At 42.5% G+C, this 27,897-nt stretch overlaps 1 long non-coding RNA gene across 1 annotated transcript; it reads left to right on the forward strand.

Moving 5' to 3' along the window:
- Positions 1–26,875, forward strand: LOC117526323. The gene is made up of 3 exons (XR_004565259.1): positions 1–135; positions 25,512–25,558; positions 26,542–26,875. It is a non-coding gene; the product is annotated as an uncharacterized LOC117526323 (long non-coding RNA).
- Positions 26,876–27,897: the final 1,022 nt, after the last annotated feature.

Below are 27,897 nucleotides of genomic sequence, written 5' to 3' on the forward strand. Positions count from 1 at the left end.
GAAATAAACTGGTGATGATGATGAATCTTTAATGAAGACGTACCGATGAACCGGGGGTCTCCATTACAATGAGCAGGGCCTGTAATTGGTGACAGGAACAAGAGGGATTCGAGTCTGAGACTCCAAAAGGATAAGGTCAGTTTGACAAATCTCCATTAAACTTTTAAGACCAGCACGACCAGAAATTACACAGTCTATTTTTTAACCGTTCAGGTATAATATGAGGGAGCTTACATCTTTACTGTATCTCGTTTTTTGTTGTAATGCTTTAGTTTGATGTTTGTTCATGTGATCACCATGCGCTTATCGCTAAACTGTTCAACATAGAATCAAAGGCATCTGTTGGAGGCACCGGTGTGTGTGTATATATATATACACTCAACAAAAATATAAACGCAACACTTTTGGTTTTGCTCCCATTTTGTATGAGATGAACTCAAAGACCTAAAACATTTTCCACATACACAATATCACCATTTCCCTCAAATATTGTTCACAAACCAGTCTAAATCTGTGATAGTGAGCACTTCTCCTTTGCTGAGATAATCCATCCCACCTCACAGGTGTGCCATATCAAGATGCTGATTAGACACCATGATTAGTGCACAGGTGTGCCTTAGACTGCCCACAATAAAAGGCCACTCTGAAAGGTGCAGTTTTGTTTTATTGGGGGGGATACATATATATATAGCAAGTCAAGTCTTGAAGCATATGCTGGTGCTGCACGTCACCGCCTTCACCACACCATGGATCTGTAGCACTGGATGGCAATCACCTAAGCAGACAACGAGTCCATCCCCAAATCTCAAAGGTAGCCCCATCTGTCTGCTTCAGCCAGGTGAAACATGCAGTGACGCAAGTTTTCCAGAAGTTAAATGGTAAATGGACTGCATTTATATAGCGCTTTTCCATCTGCATCAGACGCTCAAAGCGCTTTACAATTATGCCTCACATTCACCCCGATGTCAGGGTGCTGCCATATAAGGCGCTCACTACACACCAGGAGCAGTAGGGGATTAAAGGCCTTGCTCAAGGGCCCTTAGTGATTTTCCAGTCAGGCGGGGATTTGAACCCATGATCTTCTTAACACACCTTAACCACTAGACCATCACCTCCCCTAAGTTCCTGGAAGTCCAGTTTTTTTTCCATCAGTTCTTGTTTTCTGGACCAGTCCTGGTCAGATTTCAGGTACATATTTGCAAGAACAATGTACTGTTTGTAAAATCAATTGGAAACATCTCAGATGAGACCCCATAGTAGATAGGAAATTTCCACCCCAAACATCAGAGGCTGAAAAATAAATGTAACGCACAATCGCGTTTATCAAGAACCTCCTGATGGTAGAAGTACTGCAGTCACGGTATCCACTGATTCCACAGCAACTATCACAGCATTGTCCTTAAAGTCTCAGTCAGTAAAACTTTCCTCATTAGTGAAGGCATTTAAGCTGCTGGTTTTCAAAACTTTACCCAAAATCCAGCACATGCAAGCACTGAACAGTGTAGGGTCCAGAAGGCATCCCTGATGCATGCCAGTTATCACTGGTAACAGTACTATTTCTGTCCTTTGGCCTTAAAAAGTGTTTTTCTTTGACTGTTATTTAGCTTAGTAAATTGACCAAACAGCAAACAATGCATCTACCAAATACACGGATGGCCCTGGACCCAGCCCACTAGTTGCCACTTAAAGTTGCCGTGAAAGAAGAAACGAACTATAGAGGCCAAAATTTTTTATTTATTTATTTTTTGTTCCTCCAGAATGGCCATACATTTATTTCTGCTGAAAAGTTGGACAATTCTACATGGGATCCTATGGAGATTGTCTTGCTTTTGGAGTCTGTCTTAAATGGTCCTTCAAGGAATTGCGAGTTTTGGCACTTCAGTGTTCTGTTTTATTAAGCACCAGAGGTTGGTGCTTCAGTGCACTGTGCATCAAACCCCTTTTATGAAAAGGGAATGCCATCTTGTAGGCTGTGAAAACAAGCAAAACATCAAATTCATCATGAGGCCTCATATGGCCGACACTTGCCACTGCTTTGTTGTAATGTATTTTAGCCAATATGAGAATGTCAAAGTTGCTAAAAATGAGAAGCCTTGGTTACAACCTGGGCTCCAAATGTACAATTAAACTCTGCAAAAATAGAAACCTACAAACCAGTATTGTTAATTTTTTGTCTACATCCTTCTTATTTTTTTTTTATGTGGGGTTAAAGGCGTAATGCAGCCAAAGGTTTAATGTTTTACTCAGGGTTGATTTCACATTCAGTCCCTTGGATATTCAACACCCTGAACTCCCAGCTGAGCAACAAGCTCAGCCAGAGTTTCAGTAAAACCAGCATATATTGCCGTACCAACTCTGACAGGAGAGTAGAGCAGCCCAGACAGACTGTAAGTAAAATATTCAAAATACTTCCTAGTAGATCTATTTAGCATAAAGGCAACAGCACCAAAATCTTCCAAAGAATTCTGTGCAGGTTGCACATATTTTTGAGTCATGCCATTTATCTCTGTCTGACTTTTTTGTTCTTTTTTCAGCTTTTTTCACTGTGTAAATGTTGCATATTGATTTTGGATTAGATACTGGCCATGAGGTGGAGCTATAGGGTAAACAGGATATTATTGTGCTTTAATTCTAGTCCCCTACAGTAAAAAAAAAAAAACATCAATATGAGTCAGTATCATTTACAGGTGCTGCTTGCATTGCATTTGATCATCTTTCTGCACCCGCTCACTGATTACTCATGCAGTGTCACAATCAGACACAGTATGTGATGGCATCTCATTTTCTCCTGCAAACTACATTTTACTTATCAATGTGTGATCATTGCTGGCCAGGTACTGTTGTAAAGTTGCTATTAGTTTCCTGCCTGGATGGCTGCATTATTGATTTCCTGTTTCTCCCTTCTCTTAACAGAAGCCAAACTGGACAGCTTAATTGGATCAAATACCTCCACCAGCCCTTCCCCAAACACCCCCACTCCCCCGCCTCTCTGACTCATTCTTTGACATCTTCACCTTTATCAGGGTTCTCTCCAGAATTTTTTAGTGTAGCTGTTGGCAATCATCACCTGAGGCAATGCATGTTGCGAGTCATTTTGACTGGTTTTAGATGCATTGAAAGCAAGAATAATAGACAAAAAAATGACACTTACTGTATGTTGAGATCAAAGTTCTTTTTGCATGTTTCTGTCTAAGTTAATAATATAAATAATGTTGAAGTTTAAAAACACATTAATAGTTGATGGACATAGGATTTGCTCTCTTCTTCAAAAATCACACACTGTACTCCAGTAAGACAGGCAGAGTTTTTACGTCATGTTGACAGTTTAGGGTTTTTTTTTTTTACATTTTTAACTGGGATTGCATACTTAAAAAAAAACAATATAACCCCTAATTGTCTTGTTTGAACAAGAGCTTAACCTGGACTGATTTGATTGTCAAATCAAAATCAGAATCAAATTTATTGCCAAGTAAGTTCTCACATATAAGTAATTTGATCTGAGGGGTATTCCAGCAAACATGATTAAGCCAAATCTATCAGGCTGGATGGTCAGGAATGGCAGGACACAAATGCACGGCTCAAGCAGACAGCTCTGGTTTTCAGAAGACTTCATGATTGTGGTTAGCGGAGGTCAGTACACGAGTAAGCAGTCCAGAAAAAACAATAGTACAAAAATCATCAGGCAAACAGGCATGGTCAAAGCAACAGGCTGAAGGGCTGAGACAGAGGTGGTATGAAGGCACAGGGCACAACAAACTGGCGAGAGACAAACAACCTCAGTGAGCTTATATCACCCCAGGTGGCAATCAGCAAATCAGAAACAGGTGTGCAAGGAAAGCACCAGAACCAGGGCGTGGCCAGAGAGGGTATTTGCGAAGACCAGGTAGCAGGCTGTTGTGAGGCAAGAATACGGAGATCCTTTTCTAATTCCTGATTAAGACGTTCGGTTTGACCATTGGCCTGTGGATGGTAGCCCGATGTTAAACTGACGGAAACCCAGAGGAGACGGCAGAACTCCCTCCAAAAATTGGACACGAACTGAGGACCTCTGTCAGATACAATATCCTGGGGGAAACCATGTAATTTAAAAACATGATTCAGCAAAACCTCCGCTGTTTCCTTGGCTGACGGGAGTTTGGACAGTGGAATGAAATGTGCCATCTTTGACAGTCTATCTACAACATTAAGAACTACAGTGTTAACCTTTTGGAGGGCGGAAGACCGGTTACAAAGTCCAATGTAATGTGGGACCAGGGATGTGCAGGCACAGGCAGCGGCATCGATAATCCGGCGGGTGGACGGTTAGATGATTTATACATGGCACATGTATGACAGGCGTTGACATATTCCGATACATCCTTGGATAATAACCCAGGCCACCAAAAACCTCTGTTGCACTACAAAAAGGGTTTTCATTATTCCTGGGTGACAAGAAAAACGACTGTGATGTCCCCACCTGATCACGTCCCCCCTGAGCATGTCTGGAACAAAAAGCTTGCTGGTGGGACAATCGGGGGGCACCGGGACCCCATCATTGGCAGACCAGACCCTAGACTCAATTTCCCACGTGAGAGCGGATACAAAGCAGGAGGCTGGCAGTACTGTACCTGGATCGGCTGGGGCGTAAACCGGTTCACCCTGATGGGATAGAGCACCGGGTTTCCCATTTTTAGAACCTGGTCGGTATGAAAACATGAAGTTGAATCGGCTGAAAAAGATGGCCCACCTAGCTTGACGCGCATTAAGGCGCTTGGCAGATCGCAAATATTCTAAATTTTTGTGATCAGTATAAACCAGGAATGGTGTTTGTGCCCCCTCCAACCAGTGGCGCCACTCCTCCAAAGCCACTTTTACTGCCAACAGTTTGCGGTCTCCGATGCTGTCATTTTGCTCAGCTGCAGTCAACTTCTTTGACAGATAGGCACATGGGTGCATTCTGTTGTCAGTAGGATTACGTTGTGAAAGAACTGCACCCACACCCACGTTTGAAGCATCCACCTCAACCACGAACTGTCGAGCGGGGTCAGGGAGGAGTAGCACAGGGGCCGCTGTAAAGTGTTTCTTTAGAACCTTGAAAGCCTCGTCGCACTCAGGTGACCAAGCAAACGGCCGGAGGGACAACGTGACATCATGTAATGGAGATACAATAGTGCTGAAATTGTGGATGAATTTACGATAGAAATGGGCAAAACCCAGGAATCTCTGTACCTCCTTTCGTGAGGATGGAACAGCCCAGTCACATACTGCAGCAACCTTATCAGGGTCCATTTTAATCTCCCCCTCAGCAATTACAAACCCCAAAAATGAAACCGTCGATTTATGGAATTCACATTTCTCTGCTTTAACGAACAGGTTGTGGCGTAACAGGGTTTGAAGTACAATGCGCACATGTTCGGTGTGGGTTTTCGGGTCAGGAGAGAAAATCAAAATATCATCAAGGTAAACAAAAACGAATTTGTTGAGAAATTCACGCAACACATCATTTACCAAATTCTGAAACACTGCAGGAGCATTTGTGAGGCCAAATGGCATGACTAAGTATTCATAATGACCAGTTGGTGTGTTAAAAGTTGTTTTCCATTCATCTCCTTCTCTTATCCTTACTAAATGGTATGCGTTGCAGAGATCCAGCTTAGTAAAAATCTTTGCTCCTTTCAACAACTCAAAAGCAGTGGAGATGAGAGGTAATGGTTAACGATTTTTAACGGTGACGTCATTAAGCCAACGATAATCAATACAAGGGCAGAGCGATTTGTCCTTTTTCTCGACGAAGACAAACCCTGCCCCTGCAGGCGACGACGAATGATGAATAAAACCAGCAGTGAGGGATTCCTGTATATATTCATTCATGGCGCTGTGTTCAGGGACCGTCAGTGAAAAGAGCTTTCCCCGTATTGCGCTTGCTCCAGGGAGAAGCTCGATTGCGCAGTCATATTCTCGGTGGGGCGGTAATGAATGCTAAACACGAATGCTAAATCGTGATAACATGACGGAACCCCTGCGAGATCCGGGTTAGACTCCAGCTGGGAACACACTGGTTCTGACAGACATGCTTTCTTGCAGGCTGAACCCCATGAAACAATCTTTCCCTTTGACCAGTCAAAATTAGGGCTGTGTTGTATTAGCCAGGGGTGCCCCAGGATCAGTGGATGAGTCATCTTGTCAAATACATGAAAACTGATAGATTCAGAATGGTTTTCAGCCACAGTTAAGGAAACTGACTGAGTACGGTGAGAAATACAACCTCATTCATAGCCATCCACTGTGCGCACCACCAGAGGGCACGAGAGCTCTATTAACTTCAGGTGCAGAGACCTGGCCAACAAAGAAAAAATTAAGTTAGCATCAGAACCAGAATCAGTGAAAGCTGACACGGAAACTGACGAGTTCTCAGAGGACAATTTTGCTGGAATTACATTTTGTGCTGTGGATGGAGTTATGGAATTAAGACTCCCCCATATGTCGGACTTTGGCCGCATGGTGGCACCCCTGGCTTCACAATTGGTTATCATGTGATCAGAATGTCCACAGTAAAAACAAAGTCCACCATCTTGGCGTCGCTGCCTCTCGGCGCGGAAGAAAGACGAGCATGACGTGGTCGCATGTACTCCTCTGGACTGCTGTGTGGAGGACCCGCTCTCACATGGCTGGAGGAGGACGTGCAGACAGGAGGTGTTGCGGAGCGTTGGACAGGCAGCCGGGCGGCATGGTGAGGGCAGTCCTGCAGATGCCGGTCGGTCCGTATGGCGAGAGCGATCAGCTGGTCCAAATCGTCGGGCAAATCTATGGCTATCAGCAGTTCTTGGATATTATTGGAGAGCCCCTGAAAAACATGTCATGGAGCGCCGCAGCATTCCAATGACTCCTGGCTGCCACAATGTGGAAATCCACCGCGTAGTCGGCAACTCAACATCCACCTTGCCTCAGCTTCATCAGGGATCGAGCTGCTTCTCGCCCCGGAGAAGTGTGTTGGAAGACTAACTGCAGAGCTGAAGTAAATGCCGGAAGAGAGGCACAGGTGGCAGATTGGCGACCCCACTCAGCTGTTGCCCACACCAACGCACGACCAGTCAGGTGAGTGATGATGTAAGCTATCTTCGCCCTGTCGGACAGGAACTTACATGACATGAGTTCAAAATTCAACTCACACTGAGTCAGAAACGGTCTGACGTCTCCGGACTTGTCTGAGAAGCGTTCAGGCAGTGACATCAGATTGCAGTAGTCTGCTTCGGGTACGGAAGCCAGAGCGGTAGCTGGCAGCCCCGGTGGAGGCACACTGGTGCTGCCGGTGGCCAGAACGGTAGAAGCCTGATGATTAAGGCTCAACAGTAATTGTCCCATCTGGGTGCTCACTGACTCCATGAAAAAGCTCTGGTGCTTAGCGAGGTCGCTAAACCGGGAGGAGAGTTCGGTAAGGTGATCCTGTTGTTGTGCGAGCTGCTTACTGTGGTGTTGTACTGTCAGCTGAAATGGGTTAGAGCCGGCTGTGTCCATCGTTGTCCAGTTTGTACTATCAGGCTGGATGGTCAGGAATGGCAGGACACAAATGCACAGCTCAAGCAAACAGCTCTGGTTTTGAGAAGACTTTATGATTGTGGTTAGCGGAGGTCAGTACACGAGTAAGCAGTCCAGAAAAAACAACAGTACAAAAATCATTAGGCAAACAGGCGTGGTCAAAGCAACAGGCTGAAGGTCAGGTACACACAAGGAGGCAGGCAGGACTATGGAACGCAGATACAGAGCTGGTATGAAGGCACAGGGCATGACAAAAAGGCGAGAGACAAACAACCTCAGTGAGCTTATATCACTCCAGGTGGCAATCAGCAAATCAGAAACAGGTGTGCAAGGAAAGCACCAGAACCAGGGCGTGGCTAGAGAGAGAGAGAGTGAGACAGAGACAGGCAAGCCCAAGCAGAAAAACCCAGCAAGAGAATAAACAAACCAGGGCCAACGAAATCCACAAAATAACAGAACAAAATAAAACAGACAACCAAAAACTCAACTCCTGACAAAATCCCCACTTATTTTGACAAGTCACAACTTTCTAAGAGGGTTCCATTCCAGCAATCTCACTAACGTCAAGTTTCGGTGAGTTACCGTAGTAACTTATACTTCTGAACTAGTCTGGTCGCTACCAGGCTAATTGTCAGGCTTAGCCTGAGTTGCCACTTAACCATACCTGTCAACTCTGGAAAATAGAGCGGGAACTTAAATTTATAAACTTATCATAAATGTGCAACCTACCCTTGAGCCCTGTAGCGTACCGTGCATTTTTTTCTTTCTTTCTTATTAATTAGTTAATTAATCCTAATTTATTCATTTATTTATTTATTGCACAGTATGTAAAATAGTTAAAAAAATCCACTAGAGCTAAGTGCCACTCATTGCAGCTTTGAGTTCATCTTTTGTAGGTTTGAAGTCACTGGCCTTGCAATCTGAGTTGAGTTTAATCAAAATCAGAATCAAATTTATTGCCAAGTAAGTTTGCACATCCAAGGAATTTGATCTGGGGTTATTGGAGCAATAAGAAAAGAAAAGAGAAGCACTTACAAGTAAAACAATCAAATAGACAAAACCAGATTCACTGTTAAATAAATCAAATAGAATGGAATACCAATGCACACGCTGAAGCCAACATCACTACACTCTAACAGCACGAAGCTCGGCATTTTGAAGCCAATAATACAATGCAACCACTCACTTATGGTGTCAAGATGTTTCAAAATTTAGACATCAAAAACAGTTAGACATAATTTTAACAAGCTCTAAGACACTTCAACATGTTCACCACAGTAGAATAAGAATAAGGACACATTTATTTAACAATACATTGTACCCAGAATGCATTGCATTGGTATGTTAATCGTATGCATTTAGTCAGTCAGCAGTTTCCTGCCAACCTTTCTCTCTGAGTTTATTTATTGCTGCCGTGTTACCTTTTTCCTTATTAGATGTATAAATTTGCTATAGGTGTCCATTATTAAGTGCCTGCTCTGAGGCACTGAACATTGCTGCTCGCTCTTTACATTTTGCCATTGTGAATCCAGTTGATCTGTGCTCGACCTCATGGCCTGCCTGTGAATGGCGTGCACACGCAATTAATCTGACTGGCTAAAACTGTCTTGACTTAGTTTGATTGCGTGAACATGGCCTTTATGGAACCACTTTAGCTTCATCTAATTTGTTAGGCTTGTTCAAGTCACTTGTTTCACATTAAGCACTGCTTTTCTGAGCTTGCTTCATGGAATGGGCCCCTGGTGTCATTTGTACATAAACAACAATAATAAGAAAATGAAAAAAAATTAAATACTTCTTTAAGAAGTAACTGGAATAAGTAAATAAGTAAATCTGTTCTTTTAAAGATGAAACCCTGGATGAAAAACTTTCTGCATCAGTTTTTCACACTTTACTGTTTCACTGAGGCTGTGTGGTGAAGATTATCATTGATTACAATTGCGTTGCTGTTTTTTCACAGTGTGTAGTGCATAAATCCGCTGTTCACACTGAACCTCCTCACTCCTCCTCTCTACCAGGGAAAGAGAGAGGGAGCCCCTCCATCTCTCTCTTTCCCTCACTGAAATTTCTCTGTGAGGAAAATGGAAACTCGTCACTCTCACACCATCCTTGCTGCTTATTTGAGCAAACTTTGGAATCATCAAGACTTTAAACTGTAAAAATAAAGCGTTCATTTCTGAATATATCAGGAGCTACGCAGGCGGAAGGAGCTTTTTTTTTTAATGGAAGACTTTGACAGAGTTTTTGTTCTTTCACTGAGAGACACTGTGCTCTCTCATTCTGAGCTGCAGAATGAGAGTGTGCTCTGCTCGGCTCGGCTGTCGGCGGGGAAAGGGTGAGCAGGCAGCAAGTCTTCAAGGCTTGAAAAGCTGGAATGTATGTACGTAGTCTGTACTGCAGAAGCAGCTTTGACCTCTGCACCATCACAACAGCATAAACACCCTACCCACTGCATAGCTTCAGTGAACTTAACAGAGCTTTTTTTTTTCCTCCGCCAGCGAAGTTGGAGGAGGTTGTAAGAGTGCTCCATGATGCATAACACAAAATGACTGACGCACATCCAAAATGTCCTTGTAACTATTTGATCTTAATCTAACTCAGGGGTACCCAACCTTTTTTGAACCAAGATCTACTTTTAAAGTCGACAGTGTATCGAGATCTAACGAGCCATATGGAACGCCACAGCGTAGCCAGAACATATTGTGCACCAATATAATAACACAATTTTCTGGTAGGTTTTAACAATAATAATGCATCACTGAAGTAAATGTGCATGGTGGAAAAGAATAAGCACAAGTAGGTCTAGGACTGGCCTCAAGTTGGAAAAGTTGTTCCGTACCTTGGTGGGACTTCTGGCCCAAGAGGAGGAAGCTGGTCTCTCATAGTCCGGACAGTAAGAGCCGAGAGCAGCTGTAAGCAGGCACTCAGATACTCTCTGTCTGCATTAGATTCCAGATTTGGACATTCATGTCAGGTGTTGCTATGGATTTGAGCTCAAATGTCATTTTTCAGTGTGAGGATCCAGGTTGAAGAGTGATGCCACTTTGGACAATATACAGTCCACTTCTATATTTTCCCCAAAAGGAAAACAGAGAAAACTGACAAGGCTCTTTGGAGGCAAAGTCAGTCAAGCGCCTGTCAAATTCTGACAAGATGCTCTGCATGTGATCATCATAACATGACTGTTAGGATCCACGTTCTTTGTCCTGGTGCTTAAGTTCTGTGTCCAAGTGTGGAAAGTTCTGCAGGTCACACTGTTGCAACCTGCTTGATAGCACATGTAATTTGCTTTAAAACTTGCTTTCAAATCCAAATGCTGTGCATATTCAGCATGGTTTGAACGTTTCAGAAATTCTTTAATTTCAGGCAGAAGACCGTTTCAGAAAGGGCTGGATGAAAAGATCACAGGACTGTGCAGGAGACCTGAATCCCCGCCCCCCCCACTTGTGTACCGTGGTGGCTGCTGTATCAATTGTATTATGTTACTAAGCCAGATATATATACTCAACAAAAATATAAATGCAACACTTTTGGTTTTGCTCCCATTTTGTATGAGATGAACTCAAAGATCTAAAACCTTTTCCACATACACAATATCACCATTTCCCTCAAATATTGTTCACAAACCAGTCTAAATCTGTGATAGTGAGCACTTCTCCTTTGCTGAGATAATCCATCCCACCTCACAGGTGTGCCATACCAAGATGCTGATTAGACACCATGATTAGTGCACAGGTGTGCCTTAGACTGTCCACAATAAAAGGCCACTCTGAAATGTGCAGTTTTGTTTTATTGGGGGGAGATACCAGTCAGTATCTGGTGTGACCACCATTTGCCTCATGCAGTGCAACACATCTCCTTCGCATAGAGTTGATCAGGTTGTCAATTGTGGCCTGTGGAATGTTAGTCCCCTCCTCGTCAGTGGCTGTGCGAAGTTGCTGAATATTGGCAGGAACTGGTACACGCTGTCGTATACGCCGGTCCAGAGCATCCCAAACATGCTCAATGGGTGACATGTCCGGTGAGTATGCCGGCCATGCAAGAACTGGGACATTTTCAGCTTCCAAGAACTTGCAACATGGGGCCGTGCATTATCCTGCTGCAACATGAGGTGATGTTCTTGGATGTATGGCACAACAATGGGCCTCAGGATCTCGTCACGGTATCTCTGTGCAATTCAAAATGCCATCAATAAAATGCACCTGTGTTCTTCGTCCATAACAGACGCCTGCCCATACCATAACCCCACCGCCACCATAGGCCACTCGATCCACAACATTGACATCAGAAAACCGCTCACCCACACGACACCACACACGCTGTCTGCCATCTGCCCTGGACAGTGTGAACCGGGATTCATCCGTGAAGAGAACACCTCTCCAACGTGCCAAACGCCAGCGAATGTGAGCATTTGCCCACTCAAGTCGGTTACGACGACGAACTGGAGTCAGGTCGAGACCCCGATGAGGACGACGAGCATGCAGATTGAGCTTCCCTGAGACGGTTTCTGACAGTTTGTGCAGAAATTCTTTGGTTATGCAAACTGATTATTTCAGCAGCTGTCCGAGTGGCTGGTCTCAGACGATCTTGGAGGTGAACATGCTGGATGTGGAGGTCCTGGGCTGGTGCGGTTACACGTGGTCTGTGGTTGTGAGGCTGGTTGGATGTACTGCCAAATTCTCTGAAACGCCTTTGGAGACGGCTTATGGTAGAGAAATGAACATTCAATACACGAGCAACAGCTCTGGTTGACATTCCTGCTGTCAGCATGCCAATTGCACGCTCCCTCAAATCTTGCGACATCTGTGGCATTGTGCTGTGTGATAAAACTGCACCTTTCAGAGTGGCCTTTTATTGTGGGCAGTCTAAGGCACACCTGTGCACTAATCATGGTGTCTAATCAGCATCTTGATATGGCACACCTGTGAGGTGGGATGGATTATCTCAGCAAAGAAGTGCTCACTATCACAGATTTAGACTGGTTTGTGAACAATATTTGAGGGAAATGGTGATATTGTGTATGTGGGAAAAAGTTTTAGATCTTTGAGTTCATCTCATACAAAATGGGCGCAAAACCAAAAGTATTGCGTTTATATTTTTGTTGAGTGTAGATTTATAACACAAAACTGTCAAAAGGGGTAAAAGAGATAAGTGTAACGATGATTGAATATATAATTGGAGCAGTAAATGATCACTCCATGTGAACATCATGCAGAATGCTGCTGCATTCAGGCACCATTGGGAATTACAGGACTGTTGCCACGAGCAACAGCTGAGTTGTTTCAAACTCAGCTGTTGCTCGTGGCAGGAGTGTGGTTTTTATTTTATTTTTAGTTAAAAAAAAAAAAAATCATTGTATCCACACAAAAGATTAATTCTGGCCTATATAAGGTGCCTGAGTCCAGTGAAGCAGACCCCCCACCCACATAAAAAATAATCCAAGCAAACAAGCTATAATTTCCGACGGTACATAAACACAGCAGCGATCTGCATGGTGTTCATGTGAACTCATCAATTTACTGCTGTGATGATATATTCAAGCGCCTTTACACTTATATTTATTACCCCTTTTGACAGCTTTGCGTTATAAATCAATATATATGGCTTAGTAACGTAATACAGTGTGAATACTGTGTAAATATTTGCACAAAAACCATACGGTTTATCAGTTTGAACATTAAATATCTTGTCTTTGTGGCATATTCAATTGAATATATGTTGAAGAGGATTTGAAAACCATTGTATTCTGTTTTTATTTACATTTTCCACAACGTCCCAACTTCAGTGGAATTGGGGTTGTAAAAAAATAGATAAATAAAATATATTGCATGATAACTGACCATCCCTGATTGAAATTATTTCTATCTTTGACATGAATCCACAAAGGTCTGACTAGTATATCATATCTCCTTGGAGTATTTAATAATCTTGGATAGAACTATATAATTCTTCTGATTTTTTGAAAATTACTGCAGAAGGTACATAGGATTTCCCAGGACATTATCACCCACAGATCTAACAGGGCTAGTGGTTAAGGTGTTGGACTTGAGTCCAGAAGATCATGGGTTCAAATCCCTGCCTGACTGGAAAATCACTAAGGGCCCTTGGGCAAGGCCTTTAATCCCCTATTGCTTCAGATGTGTAGTGAGCGGGGGTGAATTCATCGGGGGGAATGTGAGGCATAATTGTAAAGCGCTTTGAGCATCTGATGCAGATGGAAAAGCGCTATATAAATGCAGTCCATTTACCATTTGAATCATTAACACTCTCATCAGGGTGAATGTGAGGCATAATTGTAAAGCGCTTTGAGCATCTGATGCAGATGGAAAAGCGCTATATAAATGCAGTCCATTTACCATTTGAATCATTAACACTCATAAAACCATGGTATTATTGACATTCTTGACTACAAAACTAATACAAACCCTATATTTTTACTTCAAAAGAATGCTATAAGAATTACGAGTAAGAAATAATACCATGAGCCAGCAAATCCATTGGTTGTCCATTTGCATATTTTGAATTTTTGGGCTTTGATTCACTATATCATAATACAAATTATGTTTAAAGTAAAAAATAAACTTCTACCACAACATGTCCAGGACCTGTTTAAAATTAGTGTCCTTTATCGACTGAAAAAGTTTGATCCGGATATGATCCAGATTACAGATTTTGTGGCCATTTAAATTTAACATTGAAAGCCCCATTTAATGTATATTTTACATTCTATCTTAATCAAACATGCCCAATCACTCTCATATTTGAAGTGAGGAGCAGACTGGCACTCACTCTTGTCTGACAAAATTTGATCTGGATCTGTTGCAGATTGTGGATTTTGTGGACATTTGAATTTAATATTGAAAAGCGCATTTGATCAACATTTTGCATTATATCTCAAACAAAAGTGCCTCAATTGCTCTCATTTTTCTGTTATGGATTTACCTACACCACCAATATTGGATGATGGCTCCAATTTTATGCCTGTTTGTCTGTCTTCCAGTTATCAGTCAGAAACCAAGTGCCAAAAAGCAATGACCAACTGTGCATAGCAGAGATAACCAATGTTCTGTGAAAATTATCTGAAAAAGAATTCAGAAACTGACAAAGTTGAAAAAAAACCAAAACAAAACAAAAACCTGAAAACACCACAGAAAAACAATTGATTTATGTGCATGATCTAAATACATACTCCTGACATTTGATCACATCTAATTTAGCTTATGAAAAGCAATTTCTAACAGGACTTTGACCTTGAAGTTTTTTTCCAAGTTAAACTTTTGTGGAATTGGAAACTAGTATTGGCAGAGGTTTGCACTCTGACTGCTCTAGTTTATTACCAGGAGCACAAGGCTCCAGACAACACAGCTCTCAGGTTCATAGTGGCACTCAAACCTCTCCACCACGATAAGGTGATGGTTCCCGGAGAGGCCACCATGGTGTTCGAGGAACACCGTGGTGGACACCGGTGGTCAGGGAAGCCGTCCGACTGAAGAAGGAGTCTTTCTGGGATATGTTATCTCGCAGGACTCCAGAGGCAGTAGCAAGGTACCATCAGGCCCGAAGGGCAGCAGCCTCTGCTGTGGGGGAGGCAAAGCAGCAGGTGTGGGAGGAGTTCGGAGTAACCATGGAGAAGGACTTTCGGTCGGCACCAAGGTGCTTCTGGCGGACCGTGAGGCACCTCAGGAGGGGAAAACGGGGAACCATCCAAGCTTTCTACAGTAAGGATGGGACTCTGTTGACCTCAACTGAGGATGTAATCCGGTGCTGGAAGGAACACTTTGAGGAACTCCTGCATCAGACCAGAGCACCCTCTATAGTAGGGGCAGAGCTGGAAGCTGATGGAGGATTTTCATCAATTTCCCTGGTGGAAGTCACTGAGGTAGTCAAACAGCTCCGCAGTGGCAAGGCCCCGGGGGTTGATGAGATCCATCCAGAAATGCTGAAGGCTCTGGGTGTGGAGGGATTGTCTTGGATGAGACGTCTCTTCAACATTGCATTGAGGTCTGGGACAGTGCCTAAGGAGTGGCAAACTGGGGTGATGGTCCCCATATTTAAAAAGGGGGACCAGAGAGTGTGTGCCAACTGCAGGGGCATCACGCTACTCGGCCTCCCTGGTAAAGTCTACTCCAGGGTGCTGGAAAGGAGGGTTCAGCTGATAATCGAACCTCTGATTGAAGAGGAACAATGCGGGTTCCGTCCTGGTCGTGGAACAGCTGAACAGCTCTTTACTCTCACAAGGATCATGGAGGGTGCCTGGGAGTATGCCCACCCAATCTGCATGTGTTTTGTGGACTTAAAGAAGGCGTATGATCAGGTACCCCGGGAGATACTGTGGGAGGTGCTGCGGGAGTATGGAGTGAGGGGGTCCCTTCTCAGAGCCATCCAATCACTGTACTCGCAAAGCGAGAGCTGTTTTCGGGTGCTTGGCAGTAAGTCGGACTCGTTTCCGGTGGAGGTTGGCCTCCGCCAGGGCTGCGCCTTGTCACCAATCCTGTTTGTGATATTCATGGACAGGATATTGAGGCGTAGTTGGGGGGAGGAGGGTTTCCGGTTTGGTGGGCTCAGGGTCTCATCACTGCTTTTTGCAGATGATGTGGTCCTGTTGGCTTCATCAGCCGGTGAACTTCAAGACTCACTGGATCAGTTCACAGCCGAGTGTGAAGCGGCTGGGATGAGGATCAGCATATCTAAATCTGAGGCAATGGTTCTCAGCAGGAAGCCAATGGATTGCCTACTCCGGGTAGGGAATACAGCCTTGCCCCAAGGACCCAAAAAGGCAAAGCTCTCGATCTACTGGTCAATCTTCGTTCCTACTCTCACCTATGGTCATGAGTGTTGGGTCATGACCGAAAGAACTAGATCATGGGTACAAGCGGCCAAAATGGGCTTCCTCAGGAGGGTGGCTGGTGTCTCCCTTAGAGATAGGGAGAGAAGTTTGGTCATCTGTGGGAGGCTTGGAGTAGAGTCGCTGCTCCTTCGCGTTGAAAGGAGCCAGCTGAGGTGGTTCAGGCATTTGGTAAGGATGCCTCCTGGGCGCCTCCCAAGGGAGGTGTTCCAGGCATGTCCATCTGGGAGGAAACCCCGGGGAAGACCCAGGACTAGGTGGAGAGATTATACCTCCACACTGGCCTGGGAACGCCTCGGGATCCCCCAGTCAGAGGTGGTCAGTGTGGCATGGCCCTCTGCTTTTCTCCCTTTATATGGCACCCCTTGGGCACATATGGTGGCGCTTTGTGATTACCTTTCACTGCTATGCTGATGATACTCAGTTATACATGCTGATAACTGCTGGTAATCTCATTCACATAAAATCCTTAGAAGATTGCCATGCATCAGTGAGAAGCTGGATGTCTAGCAACTTCCTGCTTTTAAACTCTGATAAGACTGAAATGATGGTTCTTGGTCCAGTGAGGCATCGGCATCAATTTGACCAGTTAACATTTAGGCTAGGTTTGTCTTTCATACATCACACTGACAAAGTGAGGAACCTTGGGGTAATTTTTGAGCCTACATTGTCCTTTGACCACCACATTAGAAATATTACGAGGACTGCTTTCTTCCACCTGGGAAAAATAGCGAAGATTCGTCCCATCCTGTCTGGCTGATGCTGAGACCCTGATCCATGCGTTTATCTCTTCTAGATTGGACTACTGCAATGTTCTATTTTCTGGTTTACCGCAGTCCAGCATTAGGGCTCTCCAATTGGTTCAAAATGTTGCAGCCAGACGTTTGACACAAAGCAGAAAGTTCGACCACATTACACCCATTTTGGCATCTCTTCACTGGCTTCCTGTCCCAGTGAGATCAGATTTTAAGGTTCTGTTACAAGTCTATAAAATTGTTCATGGAATGGCACCACCTAGCTGACCTAATTAAACCTTACGTACTGGCCTGGGCTTTGCATTCTCAGGGTGCAGGACTACTTTGTGTCCCTAGGGTGAGTCCTGACCTTTGTGGTTTTGCTGGGGACCTGTTTGATCATATGTGCTTTTTGATTCACCCTGAACTGGCCAGGTATCTTGTGTGGGATTCTCTATGATGGCGAGCTACAGATCCAGGCCCAAAGCCTAAGGAAAATAACACGCCAGTCCACTTCATCCAGTCCGGTTTGGTAGGAGGCTTTGCAGCCTGCCCTTTTCGCTATCCATCAAGTTCTCCTACCAACTCCAAGTTATTGTCTCTAATAATTCTGTCAATTCCATTATGCTGTTGGACGTCTCAGGATTTCTCCATAACTCTCACTGGACACAAAATGCTCTTCTATTGGTGGTTGCCCGCAAACTGCAGGGTTTAAAGAACTGGACTCTCTGGGTTGCTTATTTCTTGTTTTTGATTTTGGTCTGGTTTGACTAAAGGAGTTTTCAGTTTAATTTGTGCACATTGATAATTTAGCTGCAGTCTTGTCTATATTTTCTTTCTCTTTTTTTTTTTTTTTTCCACTTGATTTGTAACATATTCACTCAAACATAAATTTGTTTCATTGTCTTTATTTACTGTCGGGCCTGATTTCCTTAATTCTGAAGCCAGGATGGAATATGGGGCCAAAAGTCGGTCATGGGAAACAGGTCTGAATCCAACATAAAATCTAAAACAGAAAGACTACAACATAAATAAAATGCATTCAACACAGATGTGCGAAACATGAAAATTCTTAAACTCTGTCTTGTTTAAAAGCCAGTGAAAAGTCTTGGACAGAGATTTAGTGTATTTAATGTGGAAAAGGTTCCAAAGTATGGGGACGCCTACTGCAAAAGCTGGATTGTTGGGTAAAAATTGAGAACTGCTAATTTAAATGATAGATAGATAGACAGACAGACTTTATTACAGACTCAGGGTCCAGATAAAAGAAACAAAACACCATACATAATAACAACAAAGAATTCGAAGAAAAAAAATTGGGGCACTCGACCTCCCGGAATAAAAGACACTTATACCAGTGTTTTCAAATCTGTGATGTATACCGTGTGGCACTGTAGCAAATTTTAATCAGTTTAAAAACAATCTGATTATCAGAATTGTTTAAACGAGAGATGAAGCTAAATATCATTGTTCTTAAAATGGCTTGGAGAGTGTTCACACACGCCATCACAAACATTTCAGTGGCACTGGTCCACCGGGGCCTTTTAAATAAAATTCTCAGAGTCATTATAGGCCACTTGTAGTCTCTGAAGGCTTGCTTCTTATAGTTTATCTGCAGATGTGCAGTGTAGAGAGGTGTACAAAATGCTTTAAACAAAGCCAGCTTCACTTCGTCGAAGCAGCAGCCAAATTTTCAATATAACATGTTTGCTCTGACATATAGCGTACAGCACTGTCAAAAAATATACTCATCATCACTCAGCGTATCTGTGATCACATGACCAAGATACCTCACTTGATTACATAACATTCAGCACATGACCTGCCAGGGTAAAATCAGGAAAAACCAAATGTTTATCATCATTCATTCTGGCAATCATGATCACACTTTTCATATCACTGTATTTTATGTCATGTTAAAAGTGTTAAAATTCTCCTCCAGGTGCTTATAAAAGGGTTGATTTTTGGAATACCAGAGGGATGATGTTACAAAAAGAGTAACAAAAACATCACAAAACTGGCATAATATACTGCCACTATAAAGTATTTATGGATCATTATAATCTGCTACAAGATATATAATTTTGCATTTGCTCAATCATTCCACTTGGTTAGCATGAAACTTTATAAGGTCATGCTGGCGTTACGGTGATTCCTGCGATAACTGAAGAAATATGCTGTTCGGGTCGTCTCGACATCTTTATGACAGCTCATTCTTTTTTTCCAAACATAAATCTATACTGACAGTTGCAGAGACACACTGCTGCAGGGCAAAATGTGTTTGAACACCGCTGTGGTGAATACCGGATCAGAAATAACAAGTATTAATGTCACTGACTGGGAAATCTCATACCTGTGCTATACTTCTGCAGCTGAAATATATTTTGATGGCCATATAATGTAAAAACTATGAATGGCACACAAACTGTATTTTTTTTGTTTTGTTTGAAGCAAAACAATATTCATAATGAAATGGAGCAATAACAGTAGGGCTGCTCGATTATGGAAAAAATCAGTATCACGATTATTTAGATAAATATTGAAATCACGATTATTCAGTTATTTTTTTTTTAGTTACACAATGCATTTATTCAGCATTTCTCTCACTCTAAAAAAAAAAAAAAAAAATTGTTATAGACAATGTGCACAAAACCTCCAAACTGAAAATGTACTGTACCTTACCTGTATAACACATAAAATGAATAAAATAAATATTAAAATATCATATATTATTTTTCTGTTTTCCTCTCCCTTCCCTGTTGTCACTGACCAGTTGGTCAGTGTCTTTGGGCATCTCCCTGACTTGTGCTACTTGGACATAGTGCGGCTGCATTGTTTTTGTTTCAATTTATGTTCATTAGTTTGTGTTTTTGTCATCATTCCCTTGACCACGTCTCCTTATCTCCTTTTGGAGAAATGTATCCGTTCATTTATTGTTAAAATATAAAATAAAACAGCTTTTTTAAAAATAATAAAATAGTTGCTGTTGAAAGAGCCTTTTATTTAGAAGCAGGTGATGTTATGCTGAATTCTCGGGACCAGATGAAGGTCTCTTCTGCAGCTTTGATCTCTGGTGGTGTTGCTGAAAAGCAGAGATGTTTTCTTTCAACTGGACGTGGTGTTCAGCTCATCAATGGAAGTTTGGTTGTCTGCACAGCAAATGTTCCTGATTAGGACAAATAAAAATATTTCTTTAAATATAAAGAAACACTAAACAGTTTATATATAAAAAAAAGGGAAAAAAATGATGGAAAAAAAGGCACGAAAAAATAAGTTATTTAAAGTTAAGCTTTTGTGGTGTCTGAAAAAAGCTGTAGCTTTATTTGGTAAAAATAAAAAAGACTGAACCATTTACAAATTAAAGCGTTCACTCAGATCAACTGTGCTAAAAGGCTAAGCTAATGTTAGCCGATCATTAAACTTTCACAGCAGTACAGTAAATGTCACGTTTTATTTTTACATTATTCTCACCTCGATAAAGCTGCAGAACTAAACTCCATTGAGCAAACTGGGACTTCGCATATATCCAAAAAGTGGGAGATTTCGGACTGAGTGGGTTTGCTCCATCACCCTGGCTGCCTGCCTCGCTCTGCCCAGGAATGATGCCTGAAGGCCGGCTTCTCCGTGCGGATTGGCTCGCTGTCGTGGTTCAATCGATATCCCACCAAGTCGTCAGTCCTCCCTCAGTCGGCGTCACTCCGAAAAGTAGCTGAAACAAGCTTCTCCCAGCAGGGTGATGGGAGAATCGTTCTACTGCTATTTTTTAAACCTTTTTTGTGGTTCAGGCGATGCAAAATCAAGAAGGCGATTGCTGAACTTTTTTCAGGTTGTGGAAACAGCCAGAGTGTGACGTAGCCGCAATCTCTGCCCCCTTGCCGCTTCCGAAGCGACGCGTCTGATGTCATGCATCTTGGGACACATTGATGGATTGGCCTGATGAAAGGCCCTTAAATCGTTCACTCGATTATACGTGTTTGGAGATCGTTTGATACAAATATCGATATATGTGAATACTTATGTACATGTAATTTCTTTCTTTCTTTCTTTCTTTTAAATAAATTTGAAAAAAAAAGTGATATTGTCATTATGGGGTGTTGTAAGTAGAATTTTGAGGGGGAAATTAATTTACTCCATTTTGGGACAAGGCTGTAACATAACATGTGAAAAAAGTGAAGCCTTGTGAATAGTTTCCACATGTGCTGTATCTGTTGCATCACCAACAACATAATAAAATGAAATTGCACAAGTTTGAACTCGTTAGATAAGTTCTGCATTGGATGCATTTCAGTTTTCATGGTCCCCATGAGGGGTTTGATTGTCAGCAATACTTTTTATGTACCCATTTTGTATCTTGCCAAAGATTTTGTATATAAAGACCAAACCTGGTACACTGGGTCACCTCATGAAGTCCATGGACAAGATTAACACTGGGCACATTTAGCTTCTAATTGTGGCCACCAGGGGACAGGGTCTTGAGAACCTCACTCACTCATCTTCAAACTCTTACTCCAATTAAGGGTCCCGGGGGAGCGGGAGGAGGACCCCATCCCAGCAGTCACAGGGCATGAGGCGGAGTACACTGTATACAGGACGCCAGCCTGTCGCAGGGCCACATGGAGACACACACATTCACACCTGTACGTACACCTATTGACAATTTAAAGTTTGCGATCCACCTAACCTGCATGTCTTTGGATGTGGGAGGAAGCTGGAGCACCCAGAGAGAAGCCACGCAAACATGGGATGGGGAGAACATACAAACTACACACAGAAAGGCCACAGTTGCGAATCGATCCCATGACCTTCTTGCTGTGAGACAACAGTGCTAAACATTAAGCCAATATGCTGCACTCTTGAGAACCATTTGTACACAATATCTTGACAAAAACTTCATATTATCAAGGTGACACTTGTTACATAAGGTTGCCTCTCTAAATGTTTTCAGTGTTTTTTAAATTGAATCTATTTTGAATTGAATTGATTTCATTTATATAGTGCCAAATCACAACAAAGCTGCCTCAAGGCACAACACAAGGAAGGTCTAACCTTACCAACCTCACCAGTACGTGATGTCACGTATTAACATTATAAACTGATGTCACCTAATAATGTTATAAACCGGCGTCACGTATTGATGTCATATACGAGGTCTGTTAGAAAACTATCCGACCTTTTTATTTTTTGCAAAAACCATATGGATTTGAATCGTGTGATTGCATCAGCCAAGCTTGAACCTTCGTGCGCATGCGTGAGTTTTTTTCACGCCTGTCGGTTGCGTCATTCGCCTGTGAGCAGGCTTTGTGGGAGGAGTGGTCCAGCCCCCTTGGCGGATTTTCATTGTCAGGAAAATGGCCGAGCGACTGCCGCTTTGCTGCATCAAAATTTTTTCAGAAACTGTGAGAGACAGCCAGGTGAAAACCATTCGGAAAATTCAGACGGCTTTCGGTGAAGATCTTATGGGCATCACACAGATTAAGGAGCATTACAACCGGATTAAAGATAGTCCACAGCGGCTGAGGGCACGCCGCACTTCGAGCGGCCATCGACAGGCTGAAACGACCAGATCATTTCCAAAGTGAAGGCTGTGTTGATCCGGGACGTCGTCTGACTACCAGAGAAATGGCAAGAGAGGTGGACATAGCACCTTTTCGGTACATTCCACTGTTACAGGAGATTTTGTAATGAAAGACGTGCGGTGGAATTCACGCATCAGGACAGAGCCGCGTAATGGCGCAGAACAAAAAGCACATCCGTGTTGGAAATCTCACGGGACATGCCCAGCTCTTCCACCATTCGGAAGATTTAGATGGCTTTGGGTGGCTTTTCAGTCGAGTGAGTATCCGAGAAATTGTCGAAGATCTGGGCATGTCACATGTCCTGTGAGACCAACACGGAAGTGCTTTCGTTCCGCGCCATTAGCGGCTCCGTGGCGAATTCCTCCGCTCCTGTTTTCATGACAAACTCTTTAACAGTGGAATGTGCCGGAAAAGTGCTATGTCCGCCTTTTCTGCCATTTCTCTGGTAGTCAGATGACGTCCCAGATCAACACAGCATTCAGTTTGGAAATGATCTGGTCGTTTCAGCCTGTCAATCGCCGCTCGGAGCGCGGCGCGCCCTCCGCCATTGTGCGCTGTCTTTAAACTGGCTGTAACACTCCTTAATCTGTGTGATGCCCATAAAATCGTCCCTGAAAGCCATCTGAATTTTCCGAATGGTTTCCACCTGGCTGTCTCTCACAGTTTCTGGAAAAGTTTGATGCATTGCTGCTCCAGCCGTTCAGACATTTTCCTCACAATGAAAATCCGACGAGGGGGGAGGACCAGTGCTCACTCAAAGCCTGCTCACAGGCGAATGGCGCAACCGACCGGCGTGAAAAAACTCATGCATGCGCACGAAGGTTCAAGCTTGGCTGATGCAATCACACGTGATTCAAATCCATATGGTTTTTGCAAAAAATAAAAAGGTCCTCATTTGCTTTTTTGGCTATTTTTAAGAGAATATGAATGACAATACAAAACCTTTTTTTCACTTATGGTTAGTGGTTGGGTGAAGTCATTTATTGTCAAACAACTGTGTTTCCTCTTTTTAAATCAAAATGACAAGAGAACGACCCAAATGACCCTGATCCAAAGTTTACATACCCCTGTTCATAATACTGTGTATTGCCCCCTTTAACATCAACGACAGCTTGGAGTCTTTTGTGGTAGTTGTGGACGAGGCTCTCTGATGGTATCACCAGTTATCCATCTTGATGATGAAGTGGTATAGAGGAGGATTTTCTTAAAAAGAAGACCTGAAAGTTTAGCTACAAATTGCCAAAAGGTACATCTGAGATGCAAGCCTGGATTTGATCTGTTTTGGTGAAAGAAAATCCTTCTCTGCTCTACTCCACTATGAAGCTAAGAATAGTGATACAAAATGCAGAATTTGCACTGTGCACAATTTCTCCAATCACAGCCACATAAGCCTATAACTTCTCCTGTGTTGTCTTGGTGGCTTTCCTCACTCTTTTCCTTCTTGCACAGTCACTCAGTTTTTGAGAACTGTCTACTCCATGCAGATTTACCATAAAGTGCCATACTGTTTGTATTTCTTTGTAATTAATGTAAATAAAGTCCAAGATATAGTCAGTGGCAGCTTTACCATCAGAGAGCCTCGTCCAAAACTACCACAAAAGACTCCAAGCTGTTGTTGATGTTAAAGGGGGCAATACACAGTATTATGAACAGGGGTATGTAAACTTTGGATCACGGTCATTTGGGTCGTTCTCTTGTCATTTTGATTTAAAAAGAGGAAACAGTTGTTTGACAATAAATGGCTTCACCCAACCACTAACTGTGAGTGGAAAAAAAAAAGCTTTTGTGTGTCATTCATATTCTCTTAAAAATGGCCAGAAAAAAAGGCAAAAATTCTGCCAGGGTATGTAAACTTTTCAGCACAGCTGTATATGTGACACAGGTCTCTCTTGCAAATGAGGCATTGAGTCTCAAGGGACTGCCTGTATAAATAATAAATAAATAAACTCAAGTAACTGTGTTAACGTTATAAACTAATGTCACATATTAATGTTAGAAACCGACGTCACATTTTAACATTATAAAGTCAATGCTATGACTTTTAATATTTCTAATTCTAGCCACTAGGGGCAAACGTCTCTGAAACTTCGTGAGAACTATGCAGTCTTTGTGGATTGTAATCAATCTTAATACTCCAGGTTACAGTACTTTGGTAAAATCTTACCACAAATCCAAGGTTGGGTTTGGTGAAACTGGTCAGGGTCAGTATTGCTCTTGAATATTTCACTATATGAATGCAAGTTGTTGTGTTATTTAGTAGCTTTAGGCATTAAAAAATGTATTTTGTGTAAAATTGATTTCTTTGCATTTATTTCAAAACATTCTTTCAATTCTGTACTCAAAATATAGTAAATCTGTCTATCTGTCCTTCTATTGGCCAATCAATCAATCATGCATAAATACTGTCACACCATTACTGACTACTGTTCAATCTTTTTTACGTCAACGTCTCAAAGATAAGAAAAACTTACGTTCACAGAAGAAAATAACATTCTTAAGATGTCCTTTACATGAAAGAATCACAGTGACATAGTGATCATACTTCCTGCTCACTCATCACTCATCTTCAACCGCTTTATCTGGGATCGGGTCGCAGGGGCAACAGCTCCAGCAGGGAGATCTCGAGGTGTTCCTGCTTCACAGCCTGCTTTAGATACTTCCTGCTTTGATAGAAAAATGTCCTGTAGAATTGATGCGCGCGCGCGCACACACACATCACGCAGCAGGTTGCTTTTTTTCTTTTTTCTTTTTGGATTGTTTGATTTTAACTGAATGATTTGTTCTTCTTAACTGGTGTTTTTGTGGTTTGATTTGACTGTGGACTTCTTCTTCTTCTAATAGATTCCGCCAGGCTGTACGCTGGCGTAGCATAATGCTGCCCCCCACAGGTAATAGTTAAATACTTTATCTTATGTTAGACTCTCAAATAGAGGTTGGTGGAATGGAGGAACTTAATCACAGCTTTGTCCACTAAATGCGAGTAACTGCTCTCAGAAAAAGTTGACCTAAAAGAAAACACAGTCAATCCAAAGTCTGACAGATCTTTCAACAATTTCCGCCTATCACTAGAATACATAGGACAGCACAGTAAAACATGATGAACACTTTCCAACTGACCACACTGATACAACCTGTCTGGATGTTTTCCAATCACTTTTAAATATGCTGCCAACCCACAATGCCCCAGTCTCAATCTAATTAATTTGACTTGATCCTTACGACAGGATGAGGAGTCTCTTATTTTTAATCGAAGGCTGACACATAAAATAGTGCCTCCCTACCGACTCACTCTCCCACTGCTTTTGCCACTTCTGATCACTCAACTCTCTCTAAAAATACTAAAACAATCAACCTTTCCCAAAGGGATATTAACATCAACTTTATTTACTGTGGACTTTTAATTAGGGACCGTAATTGTATCAGCTGGGACTGATTAGGCTGCACGAGGACACTGTGCTGATTGGTGGGAAACGCACAGGTGTGTCAGATAAAGGATGCAGCAGAAGAAACGGGAGGTCAGAGAGCAGAAGAGCGAGGTCACGGCAGCAGGAGTATTAGAAAGCGGACGGAGTGGGTCAAATTAATGGAGAAAGCAGGAGTTTGGCATGCGCGTGTGGCCAGAGGAGGGCGACGGTGACAGCGCACTGCCGGGGCTGACGACCGACCGGCGTGTGGTGAGGACAGGAGGTGTATCGGAGCTGAGTCGTGACAGAGCTGAGGACCGTGGGAGTGCTGTGATATAGCGAGTGCTGGATGCAACGCCTAAGTACAAGTGAAGGAAAGAAACCAGGCCACCTCCCTTTTGTGTGTGTGAGAGTGAGAGTTGTTTCCATGCTTTGTGTGGCGCTGAGACGACTTCTTTTCTTTACAGCGTTGCTGGTCGCCGGAGGAGCGGCAGAGCGAGTGAGCCGGTACGGAGGCCCCTTAGGGGGACAACGTGGTGCCCACCGAGGCTTTCCTTTCTGCCTCTGTGAAGTTCAGTTTTCATTTATGTTGGACTGTTTTTAGAGTGGCAGAGTTTTATTACTTTTTTTTATAAATTTTTGTAAGTTTCTTAATTATTTGGCTTTTTAGTTTAATAGTGGAAGACTTTCTTATCCAATCACGATATTCTGGGTTTTCATGTATCCCATAATCCCTTGCGTGCCAGAGAGTGGCTGCAGTCAAAACAACATAGAGAATCCACACGATGACAATTGTAAATGAATATTATACTACAAAAATGTCATTTTTTTATGCTTTTCATCACGTTAATAAGAGACTGCTGCATGATACCCTGAAAACTTACTAAAACAATTATAACAAAAATCCGTGTCTGCTACGTTTAATCTGCGTGGAATTTAATAAGTGCAAACCAAATTTCAGACATATATATATATATATATATATATATATATATATATATATATATATATATATATATATATATATATATATATATATATTAGTCTGGAACAAAGAGGACAAACAGTGTTGTAAAGAACAATAATCAAGACGTTAAAGAGCAAACTTCACTTTCCCCCAGAACAACACGAACAGGAAGTGAGCGGCACTCACAGCAGCTCCGATTGAAAATAACAGAGACAGCCTGTGATTCTCGCATGTTTACATAAAATAAACGCAATAACATCTATAAACCCAGAGAATATATTCATGAGAGTTTTAGGCACAATATAAAAAGTTTTATGTTGCGATGTTAATTGTGTTGTCCGTGTGCAGCGGTTAAAGTGAAGTGTGATCAGAGCGTATCAATGCAGTTCTCAATGTTACTGAGATCTCGCAGCGCGGCGACCTCTCCGAGATTTTGTGGGATTTGAAACCTGAAAAGCCTCAATATATATATATATATATATATATATATATATATATATATATCTCAATCAGAACAGAGAGAGTTGATGCCACTCTCTATCTAGGCACGCTATTCCCCCCCCCCATGTTTGTAAACTCTGAAGTTACAGTATTTGGATTTAGTGTTTTTAGTGTCATCTAGTGGTGAGGTTGCAAATTGAATTTTGCTGACACCAGATACAATGATAATGAATGCTGTGTTTCATATCTGATAATAAACACCCCCTAAATCCTACACACTGTAGCTTTAAGCAGACTTGCTGTCTCTTTTCTCTCTTTATTCTGTTCTTCCATCATCTCGTACATATCTGTTCACATGTGCTGAATTAATTACTGAACAGGATACAGCCACCATGTGTCTGTATGTCTTCACAAA

This window comes from Thalassophryne amazonica, chromosome 2 (genome assembly GCF_902500255.1).
Source record: "Thalassophryne amazonica chromosome 2, fThaAma1.1, whole genome shotgun sequence".
In the NCBI taxonomy this organism is placed as follows: domain Eukaryota; kingdom Metazoa; phylum Chordata; class Actinopteri; order Batrachoidiformes; family Batrachoididae; genus Thalassophryne; species Thalassophryne amazonica.